We start from the raw sequence: 12,630 nt of genomic DNA, 5'->3' as shown, positions 1-12,630 counted from the left end.
TGTTCTAAGAAAATGCAAAGATCTCCTGTTAAGTTGCAGGGCATTGGGATTCTAGAGTTTTTAACACTAATTGCTAATAGTGAACCACCTAATAGATCAAATAGAACAGTGAAAACAAACAAGAAATGATTGTACTATAATGCTATTTTCCCAGATATGAGTACTTATTGGATACAAGTAACTTTGTTTCTTGAATAAGAGTCCTATATAATACCTGATTATAATTGCTGAAGAGCTTACAACCCAGTGGATGCTACTTCTTATTTCTTTTAGAGATTCAGCAAGAAACAAATACACTATCATTGTTTTCTCCTAATTAAATTATAAAGTAATATCAGAAGCTCTGGTATTGTGAGACAATCCTAATGGCTGGCTGAAATTTGCAATAAGCTGTTGATACTATAAAGAGTCCTCTCTTTTGAAGAGGTATTCTGTAAAATACCTACTGTCTCTGATTCATTTGCTCTGGGACACTTTCCCTCCTATTGGATTGTCTTGTCCAGCCTTGATGTGAGGGTTTGTGCTTATACGTATTACACCTTGCTATGTTAGGTTTGTTGATATCATTGGGAAGCCTGTTCTTTAATGAAGTGGAATTGGGATTAAATGGGTCTAGAGGGAGAGTGTAAATAGAGGACAGAAAGGGAGGAATATGGAGAGAGGAGGCTGTGGTCAGAATGTACCAGATGAGAGAAGAATAGATTTAAAAAAAAGGACTGAAGCACCCACATTTTGGTCTTCCTTTCAACTTCAGAAAGTTGAAAAAGAGAACAAAGGTGTGGGATGGCTCGCTTTTTGAGATCTCTTTTCAGAGATATAAAAAGCACATTTATCTGAACAGACAATAAAATAGAAATAACAGAGTGGCAATGTCACCTTGCGTATGTTAAGGTTTGCACTGTTTTGGCCTGTTACCATAGCTAGTTTGTGCTAGAGTTACAATTCCTTGGGAAACTGATGCCAATATGTAGGAACCTCTATGACATTCAGGGCCAAAGCCTGTTTTAAAAAAAAATGAACAGAGAGATGCCATTGTGAATCTTGGCAGTGAAGCTCTTTTCTCATTTCCATTTTTTTGATTGGATTTTTTTGTTTACATTTCAAATGTTAAAACCCTTTCCTGGTCCCCTATCCTGAAACCCCCTTTCCCATCTGCCCTCCCCCTGGTTCTGTGAGGATGTTCCTCCACCCACCCACCAACTCCCACCTCGCCGCCCTCACATGGGGCAGAGCCTTCACAGGACTAAGGGCCTCTTCTCCCATTGATGCCCAACAAGGCCATCCTCTGCTTCATATGCAGCTGAAGCCATGGATCCCTCCATGAGAACTTGATTGGTGGTTTAGGTCCTGGGAGCTCTGGGGGATCTGGTTGGTTGATATTGTTGTTCTTCCTATGAGTTTGCAAACTCCCTCAGCTCCTTCAGTCCTTTCTCTGACTCCTCCATTGAGGACCCCATGCTCAGTTCAATGGTTGGCTGTAAGCATCTGCCTCAGTATTTGTCAGGTTCTGGCACAGCCTCTCAGGAGAAAGCTATATCAGGCTCCTGTTAGCATGCACTTCTTGGCATCCATAATAGTGTCTGGGTTTGGTGACCATATATGGGATGAATCCCCAGGTGGGACAGTCTCTGGATAGCCTTTCCTTCAGTCTCTGGTCGACATTTTGTCTTCATATTTGCTCTAATGAGTATTTTGTTCCCTTTCTAAAAAGGACTGAAGCACCCACATTTTGGTCTTCCTTCTTCTTGAGCTTCATGTGGTCTGTGAATTGTATCTTGGGTACTCCTAGTTTTGGGGATAATATCCACTGATCAGCCACTGCATATGATTTTTGTTCTTGTGTGACTGGGTTACCTCACTCAGGATATTTTCTAGGTCCATCCATTTGCCTAAGAATTTCATGAATTCATTGTTTTTAATAGCTGAGTAGTGCTCCATTGTATAAATGTACCACATTTTCTGTATCCATTCCTCTGTTGAGGGACATCTGGGTTGTTTCCAGTTGCTGGCTATTATAAATAAGGCTGATATGAACATAGTGGAGCATGTGTCCTTGTTATGTGTTGGGGTGTCTTCTGGGTATATGCCCAGGAGTGGTATAGCTGAGTCCTCAGGTAATACTATGTCCAATTTTCTGAGGAACCAGCAGACTGATTTCCATAGTGGTTATACCAGCTTGTAATCCCACCAGCAATGGAGGAGTATTCCTCTTTTTCCACATCCTTGGCAGCATCTGTTGTCACCTGAGTTTTTGATCTTAGCCATTCTGACTGGTGTGAGGTGAAATCTCAGGGTTGTATTGATTTGTATTTACCTGATTACTAAGAATATTGAGCATTTCTTTAGGTGCATCCTGACCATTCAATATTCCTCAGTTGAAAATTCTTTGTTTAGCTCTGTACCCTATTTTAATAGGTTTATTTGATTCTCTGGAGTCAAGCTTTTGTGTTCTTTGTATATATTGGATATTAGTTCTCAATTAGATGTAGGATTGATAACAATTTTTGCCAATCTGTTAGTTGCCATTTTGTCCTATTGACAGTGTCCTTTGCCTTACAGAGTCTTTGCAGTTTTAAGAAGTTCCATTTGTTGATTCTTGATCTCAGAGCATAAGCCATTGGTGTTCTGTTCAAGAAATTTTCCCCTGTGCGTGTGTGTGCAAGGCTCTACCCTTTCTTTTCTACTAGTTTCAGTGTATCTGGTTTTATGAGAAGGTCATTGATCTACTTAGACTTGAGTTTTGTACAAGGAGATAAGAACAGATCAATTTGCATTCTTCTATATACTGACTGGCAGTTGAACCAGCACCATTTGTTGAAAATGCTATTATTTTTTTCACTGGATGGTTTTAGCTCTTTTCTCAAAGATCAAGTGACCATAGTTGTGTGGATTCGTTTCTGGGACTTCAGTTCTATCTTGCCTGTCATGTACCAATACCATATAGTTTTTATCACTATTACTTTGTAATACAGCTTGAGGTCAGGGATGATGATTCCCTCAGAAGTTCTTTTATTGTAGAAAATAGTTTTCGCTATCCTGGGTTTTTTGTTATGCAAAGTGAATTTGCAAATTTCTCTTTCTAACTCTATGAAGAATTGAGTAGGAATTTTGATGAGGATTGAATTAAAACTGTAGATTTCTTTTGGCAAGATGGCCATTTTCACTATATTAATCTTGCCAATCTAGGAGGATGGGGGATCTTTCCATCTTCTCAGATCTTCTTCATTTCTTTCTTTAGAGACTTGAAGTTCTTTTCATATACATCTTTCACTTGTGTGGTTAGAGTCACACCAAAGTATTTTATATTATTTGTGACACATTCTTTCTCAGCCTGTTTATTCTTTGAGTAGAGGAAGGCTACTAATTTGTTTGAGTTAATTTTATATCCAGCCACTTTGCAGAAGTTGTTTCTTGCTGTAGAAGTCCCCTGGTGGAGCTTTTGGGGTCACTTAAATATATTATCATATCATCTTGAAATAATGATACTTTGACTTCTTCCTTTTCAATTTGTATCCCTTTGACCTCCTTTGGCTGTCTAATTGCTCCGGCTTGGACAACAAGTATTATATTGAATAGGTAGGTAGAGAGTGAGCAGCTTTGTCTAGTCCCTTGTTTTAGAGAGATTGCCTCAAGTTTCTCTCCATTTAATATGATGTTGGCTACTGGTTTGCTGGATATCATTTTTACTATATTTAGGTATGGGCCTTGAATTCCTGATCTTTCCAAGACTTTTATAATGAAGGGGTGTTGAATATTGTCAAATGCTTTCTCAGCATCTAATGAGATGATCGTGTGGTTAGTTTCGTTGAGTTTGTTTTTATAGTGGATTACAATGATGGATTTCTGTATATTGAACCATCCCTGCATCTCTGGGATGAAGCCTACTTGATCATGATAGATGACTGTTTTGATGTGTTCTTAGATTCTGTTTGTGAGAATTTTATTGAGTATTTTTGTATCAATATTCATAAGGAAAATTGGTCTGAAGTTCTCGTTCTTTGTTGGGTCTTTGTGTGGTTTAGATGGAAGTGTAACTGTGGTTTCATAGAACAAATTGGGTAGTGTTCCTTCTGTTTCTATTTCAAGGAATAGTTTGAAGAGTCTTGGTATTAGGTAATCTTTTAAGGTCTGATAGAATTCTGTACAAAAAGCATCTGGCCCTGGGCCATTTTGGTTGAGAGACTTTTATTAAGTACTGCTATTTCTATAGGAGTCATGTGATTGTTTAGATGGTTTTTCTGATCCTGATATAACTTTAGTACCTGGTATCTATCTAGAAATTCATCAATTTCATCCAGGCTTTCTTGTGTTTTTGAATATAGACTTTTGTAGTAGGATCTGATGATTTTTTGAGTTTCCTTGCTTTCCGTTGTTATGTCTCCCTTTTCATTTCTGGTTTTATTAATTCGGACACTGTCTCTGTGCCTGCTGGTCAGTCTGGCTAAGGGTTTATCTATCATGTTGATTTTCACAAAGAACCTGATCCTGGTTTTGTTGATTCTTTGTATAGTTCTTTTTGTTTCTATTTCTTTGATTTCAGTCCAGAGTGTTATTTTTTTCCTGCCATCTACTTCTCTTGGGTGTATTTGCTTCTTTTTGTTCTAGACCTTTCAGATTTGCTGTCAAACTGCTAGTGTTTCTTTTTTGAGGCACTCAGAGCTATGAGCTTTCTTTTAAGCACTGCTTATATTGTGTCCCATAACTTTTGGTATGATGTGCCTTCATTTTCATTAAATTCTAAAAAGTCTTTAATATCTTTCTTAATTTCTTCCTTGACCTAGTTATCATTGAGTAGAGCATTGTTTAGTTTCTATGTGAATGTGGGCTGTCCATCGTTTTTGTTATTACTGAAGACTGGCCTTAGTCTGTAATGTTCTGATAAGAGGCATGATGTTATTTCACTCTTCCTATATCTGTCAAGGTCTGTTTTGTGACAAATTATATGGCTAATTTAGCAGAAGATAATATTAGGTAATGAGAAGAAGATATATTCTTTTGATTTGGGATGAAATGTCATATAGATATCTGTTAAATTCATTTGGTCCAAAGTTTCTGTTAGTTTCACTATGTCTCTCTTTAGTTTGTGTTTCCATGATCTGTCCATTGATGAGAGTGGACTGTTGAAGTCTCCCACTATTATTGTGTGTGGTGAAATGTGTACTTTGAGCATTAGTAAAGTTTCTTTTATGAATGATGGTACCCTTGCATTTGGAGCATAGGTGTTCAGAATTGAAAGCTTTTCTTGGTAGATTTTTTTTCCTTTGATGAATATAAAGTGTTATTCCTTACTCATTTTCATAACTTTTGGTTGAAAGTTGACTTTATTTGATATTACAATGGCCACTCCAGCTTGTTTCTTGGTGCCATTTGCTTGGAAAATTGTTCTCTAGTCCTTTACTCTGAGATAGTGTCTGTCTTTGTCACTGAGTTGCATTTTGTGTATTCTGTAAAATGCTGCGTCCTGTCTATGTATCCAATCTGTTAGTCTATATCTTTTCACAGGGCAATGAGTCCATTGATGTTTAGAAATATTATGGAAAACTGATTGCTTCTTCCTGTTATTTTTGTTGCTAAGGTGGAATTGTGTTTGTATGGCTATTTTCTTTTGGGTTTGTTGAAAGAAGATTACTTTATTGCTTTTTGAAGGCTGTAGTTTGCCTCCTTATATTGGTATTGCTTTCCATCTATTATCCTCTGTAAGGCTGGATTTGTGGAAAGATATTGTGTAAACTTTTTAGCGTCATGGAATATCTTGGTTTTTCCATCTATGGTAATTGAGTTTTGCTGGGTATAGCAGCCTGGGCTGGCATTTGAGTTCCTTTAGAATCTGTATAACATTTGCCCAGGGTCTCCTAGCTTTCTCTGTTGAGAGGTCTGGTGTAATTCCAATTGGGCTGGCCTTACATGTTACTTGACCGTTTTCCCTTACTGCTTTTAATATTCTTTCTTTGTTTTGTGTATTTGGTACTTTGACTATTACATGACAGGAGGAATTTCTTTTCTGGTCAAATCTGTTTGGAGTTCTGTAGGCTTCTTGTGTTCATGGGCATCTCTTTCTTTAGGTTAGGGAAGGTTTCTTCTATAATTTTGTTGATGATATTTACTAGATAAAGGGATTTTTGTGTTTCCTCTTTAAGGTCTTCTACCTGGAAATCTTCACTCTCTTCTACACCTGTTATCCTTAGGTTTGGTTTCTAATTGTGACCTGGATATCCTGGATAATTTGGTTTAGAAGCTTTTTGTCTTTTGCATTTTTGTTGACTGTTATGTCAATGTTTTCTATGGTATCTTCTGCACCTGAGATTCTTTCTTCTATCTCTTGTATTCTGTTGGAGATGCTTGTGTTTGTGACACCTGATCTCTTTCCTAGGTTTTCTATTTCCAAGATTGTCTACCTTTGTGATTTCTTTATTGTTTCTACTTCCGTTTTTAGATCTGGATGATTTTGTTCAATTCCTTCACCTTCTTGGATGTGTTTTCCTGTAATTCTTTAAGGGATTTTTGTGTTTCCTCTTTAAGGTCTTCTACCTGTTTACCTGTGTTCACCTGTATTTTTTAAGTGAGTTATTTATGTCCTTCTTAAAGTCCTGTATCATTATCATGAGAAGTGACCCTTTTTCCTAAGAAATTAAATATTTTAATCATTACAGTTCAAAGTAATAGTATAGAACAGAGCCAGCAGTTTCCTAAATACCCTTCTATCACTATTTTTGCCATATCCACAATACACAAACACTATTATGGTCAAAATGCTTTTTTTTTTTTTGATTTTTCCAGACAGGGTTCCCCTGTGTAGCCTTGGATGTTCTGGAACTCACTCTGTAGACCAGGCTGACCTTGAACTCAGAGATCCGCCTGCCCCCACCTCCCAAGTGCTGGAATTACAGGTGTGCGCCACCACAGCCCAGCGGTTCAAAATGCTTTTTTTATTCCTCACTATTCTTCACTTATGATTAACATCACTTACCTTATGTGCTTTATGTACTATCTTTATTTTAATAGTCATTGAAATATTCAACTAAATGTATTTTAAGTAGCATGCTACATAGTCCCCTAAAATCATCTCAACTTCCCTTACTGTATCCATATCTCAACTATGAAATTAATATTTAATCAACTTAGAGATTAGTATTTTTAAATACTGCCAGGTGAATGGAGCAACTAATGAAATTCATGGATTCCTCAGAGTCTTTAACCCAGACAGCTGTATGGCTGCAACTCACAGTTAATTTTGTAACCTTTAGGGCAGGCTGATATATTTGCATCCTGCTGCCTCAATGGCAGGAAGGAGGGGTGTGACAAATGTAGAGGTATTGCAGAGCACTGTTCTTGGCTCAAGAGTGTGTGATTAAGGGTCTACACAGATGTCTAAGAACAAACAAAGTAACTCCACTGCCCTCCTTCCAAAATAAACATGTCCTTCTCTGTACATAATGAGTTTAGCAGATATTCTCCTATCCCGTGGTCTCCATCCTTCATCATCCACCTAGCTGGTGCTATCATTCATTCTATCTGTCAGTGGAAGCGATTTCTGCCAAGGTTGGGGCAAAAGAGAAGCTATTACCCCTCTCTTGGAAATAATCATCTCTGTACACAGAATTTATTAAGGGCTTTATATTTTTTTCAAAGTCGTTCCCCAAGTTTCATTATGTTCAAGCGTCACGATACCTCTATCAACTCCACAGTTTAGGTATCAAAACTGTTTTTCAGGGTCAAATACTATGACCAAAAATAAAGAAGAAAAATAATAAAGGAAAAAAGAAGAAATTCAAATCTTATGAAAGATCTAATTGAAAAATTTCACAGTGCATCTTATTTTAACACCGCCCCCCCTCCTAACTAAACATGCAAGTTCTTAACATGAGAAATTCAAGGATACTCTAGATGTTATACAATGGTGAGAAAGGAATCCTACTTAATAAAAGGTTCCATTCTATTTATTCTGTTAAGTGACCAGAAACCCATCAGTAAAGTCAATTCAACAGTCAAACCTTTAAGATATGTAATAAAAGGTGGCACCCTCCTGGTAATAACTAATTTATTTGGTACATGGGGACATGCTGTCTCCCTCATGCTGCCAGCGTCCTTGGCATAACAGAGAATGTAATGTAAAGAAAAAAACAAGGCTCCTAAGCAGGGGGAAAGATTTGTTATGTAGAGTCATGAAAGCCCTGGAGAAATACAGATTCCAAATGCATACCAAACAATTGGTAGTAAAAGGCACTATTTTAATAATCTAAAGATAATTAATGGTGTTTACCAAGGATATGTGATCAAATATGTGTGGAAGGATGCCAGAACCCTTCAATCCCCACTAACTGAACTTCCTTGAATAAATCTCCCTGGGTGGGTGGGGGGGAATTATTTGAAAAGTTAACAACCCTTAAAGGTCACTAGTAAATTAAATTTGAACTGACCCACATGTGGCCTTAACGACCTTGACAGTTAATATGTGCCTCTAATCCTCATATAGAATACATATTTACCTTTACCAGAGCTATTGCTTTGTAGTTAAAAAGAACCCAGGTACCAGACAAGGCTGCCCCCTTTCTTCTTATCTTTTCAATATTGTACTTGAGGTACTAGCTCGGGCAATTCGACAACATAAGGAGGTCAAAGGGATACAAATTGGAAAGGAAGAAGTCAAACTATCATTATTTGCAGACGACATGATCGTCTACCTAAGTGACCCAAAAAACTCCACTAGAGAGCTCCTACAGCTGATAAACAACTTCAGCAAAGTGGCAGGTTATAAAATCAACTCAAGCAAATCAGTGGCCTTCCTATACTCAAAGGATAAGCAGGCTGAGAAAGAAATTAGGGAAATGACCCCCTTCACAATAGCCACAAACAGTATAAAGTATCTTGGGGTGACTCTTACCAAACATGTGAAAGATCTTTATGACAAGAACTTCAAGACTCTGAAGAAGGAAATGGAAGAAGACCTCAAAAAATGGGAAAACCTCCCATGCTCATGGATCGGTAGAATCAATATAGTTAAAATGGCCATTTTGCCAAAAGCAATATACAGATTCAATGCAATACCCATCAAAATCCCAACTCAATTCTTCACAGAGTTAGAAAGAGCAATTATCAAATTCATCTGGAACAACAAAAAACCCAGGATAGCTAAAACTATTCTCAGCAACAAAAGAAAATCTGGGGGAATCAGTATCCCTGACCTCAAGCAATACTACAGAGCAATAGTGTTAAAAACTGCATGGTATTGGTACAGTGACAGGCAGGAGGATCAATGGAACAGGATTGAAGATCCAGAAATGAACCCACACACCTATGGCCACTTGATCCTCGACAAAGAGGCTGAAAACATCCAATGGAAAAATGATAGCCTTTTCAACAAATGGTGCTGGTTCAACTGGAGGTCAGCATGCAGAAGAATGCGAATTGATCCATCCTTGTCTCCTTGTACTAAGCTCAAATGCAAATGGATCAAGGACCTCCACATAAAGCCAGACACTCTGAAGCTAATAGAAAAGAAACTGGGGAAGACCCTTGAGGACATCGGTACAGGGAGAAAGTTTCTGAACAGAACTCCAATAGCATATGCTCTAAGAGCAAGAATTGACAAATGGGACCTCATAAAATTACAAAGTTTCTGTAAGGCAAAGGACACCATCAAGAGGACAAATCGGCAACCAACAAATTGGGAAAAGATCTTCACCAATCCTACATCAGATAGAGGGCTAATATCCAATATATATAAAGAACTCAAGAAGTTAGACTCCAGAAAACCAAACAACCCTATTAAAAAATGGCGTACAGAGTTAAACAAGGAATTCTCACCTGAAGAAATTCGGATGGCAGAGAAGCATCTTAAAAAATGCTCAACTTCATTAATCATTAGGGAAATGCAAATCAAAACAACCCTAAGATTTCATCTTACACCAGTCAGAATGGCTAAGATTAAAAATTCAGGAGACAGCAGGTGTTGGAGAGGGTGTGGAGAAAGAGGAACACTCCTCCACTGCTGGTGGGGTTGCAAATTGGTACAACCACTCTGGAAAGCAGTCTGGCGGTTCCTCCGAAAACTGGGCACCTCACTTCCAGAAGATCCTGCTATACCACTCCTGGGCATATACCCAGAGGATTCCCCACCATGTAATAAGGATACATGCTCTACTATGTTCATAGCAGCCCTATTTATAATTGCCAGATGCTGGAAAGAACCCAGGTATCCCTCAACAGAAGAGTGGATGCAAAAACTGTGGTGTATCTACACAATGGAGTACTATTCAGCCATTAGAAACAATGAATTCATGAAATTCTTAGGCAAATGGATGGAGTTAGAGAACATCATACTAAGTGAGGTAACCCAGACTCAAAAGGTGAATCATGGTATGCACTCACTAATAAGTGGTTGTTAACCTAGAAAACTGGAATACCCAAAACATAATCCACACATCAAATGAGGTACAAGAAGAAAGGAGGAGTGGCCCCTGGTTCTGGAAAGACTCAGTGAAACAGTATTCGGCAAAACCAGAACGGGGAAGTGGGAAGGGGTGGGTGGGAGGACAGGTGAAGAGAAGGGGACTTACGGGACTTTCGGGGAGTGGGGGGCTCCACATCAAGTGGAGCAATGGGGTTGCCATCCCACAGTCAAAAACTCTGACTCAGAACTGTTCCTGTTTGAAAGAACTGTAGGGACAAAAATGGAGAAGAATCTGAGGAAAAGGAGATCTAGTGACGGGCCCAAATTGGGAACCAGCTCAGAGGTAGGGCCCAAGGCCTGACACTATTACTGATGCTATGTGCTTACAAACAGGGGCCTATCATGACTGCCCTCCTAAAGGTCCAATAAGTAGCTGAGTCAGATGAAGATATTTACACCCAATCAATGGACAGAAGTTGCTGACCCCTGTGGTTGAATTATGGAAAAGCTGGAAGAAGCTGAGGAGGAGGGTGATTCTATAGAAAGACCAGCAGTCTCAACTAACCTGTATCCCCCCACACACCCAATCACTCAGACACCAAGGCACCAACCAGGCACCATACACCAGCTGATATGAGGCCCCAAACACAGGGTCTAGACTCAGTCAAAGAAGATACACCTAACCCTGGAGAGACTTGGAGACCCAGGGAGTGGGGAGGTCTGGTGGGGTGGGGGTAGGGGTGGGGGTGGGGACATCTTTTTTGGAGAGTAGGAGAAGAGATGTGGGATGTGGAACAGTCAGAGGGTAGACCAGGAGGGGGTATAAAGTCTGGGCTGTAAAAATAAAATTTAAAGAATAACTTTTTTAAAAGGAAAAAGCAAAAAGAATCATTGTAATGTTGCAATGATCACCTCGGTTGTTCTACTATACCTACTATCAGAAGGTATCCCAAGGAGGTAGTGGAGTTTGCAGTTTCTAAAGTGCTATTCTTACCACAGCAATATTTGCTATGCTCTCTAAATACCCATAATGCTGATTAAATGAATCATGTTATATCAATATAAAATATTAAAGCAATTAAAATGATAGGGAGGTAAAAGTTGCAAAATTGAAAACTTGAAATTATTTATTTGCACATTATTTATAAATAGAGCATATATAATATAAGTAAGCTGTAAGATGAATTTTCATGTTTTTAGACAAAATCAGTCACATTCAGGGTAGTATGACTGTAATCTCATAATTGTAAATACAAATGTATACAAAATATAGTTTTCAAGACCTATATAGCATGTTATTGCCCTAAGAATGTTAATTTCCCAGATAAAAATGGGAGATACAGGCTCCTATATACTCTGTTCACAATTTTAAAATGATTTCAAGAATGGTAGATCAAATAAAAGCACTATCACAATGACGCCAATTTTCTTTGCCTGAAGCCAATGATGCACACTATGGAAATGATAAGAAGAGCTCTTAAAATTGGCTTCTTCACCCATGCTGTGTATGTTTTTTGGCATTGGCAAAACATTCAGTTCTTTTCTATAGAGGACTCCACCACTGACAGGATACTTTTTTCTTTATAAGCAAACAGCCAGGTCAGTAGATGCAGCTGCCCTAAAGATGAAGGGAATCACATGCTCTACAAATAATAGGTGGGAATGCTAGAGCATACTCAAACCTTAAATCTTTCTATTAGAGCTCTGAGCATTCTGGAGGCAGTAATATGGGAGCAATACCATGCCCTTGATGGATGAGTTCTAGGATCCCTGCACTTAATTTTCTTGTGCCATTTTCTCCATTAAAACCATGTCCTGGATAGTTTTCTAGGGCCCCAGAGAATAGTTCAATTTATTTAATTTGTTCTGCTTTATTATAATAGGCATTGGATACCACTTCTATTTTATTCCCGACATCAGCAGAATGTGCCCTTCAATCCCCAATAAATGGAAAGTTATCATTCCTTTCATGAGACTTTGAATCATAGTCAGTTCATCAGACCTGTATATAGGGCATCATCCCCTCAAACCATTTATTCTTTGGGAACTGATTGAAATTTTGCTTCTGACCAAAATGAAATAAATATAGAGCTGTGGGTACTGGTATCTCCTCTGTAAAGGTGAACATTTCAAACAACTGAAATATAGACAAACACTTAAATTCTATTCCTTCTGTTTAAAGTGATTAGACTAATAAATTTCTACAATCAAGAACTTGACAAAAAATGAGAAATTTAAAA

This window comes from Apodemus sylvaticus, chromosome 13 (genome assembly GCF_947179515.1).
Source record: "Apodemus sylvaticus chromosome 13, mApoSyl1.1, whole genome shotgun sequence".
Classification (NCBI taxonomy): Eukaryota; Metazoa; Chordata; class Mammalia; order Rodentia; family Muridae; genus Apodemus; species Apodemus sylvaticus.
The sequence above is the reverse complement of the archived record's forward strand: the minus strand, read 5'-3'. Positions refer to the sequence as shown.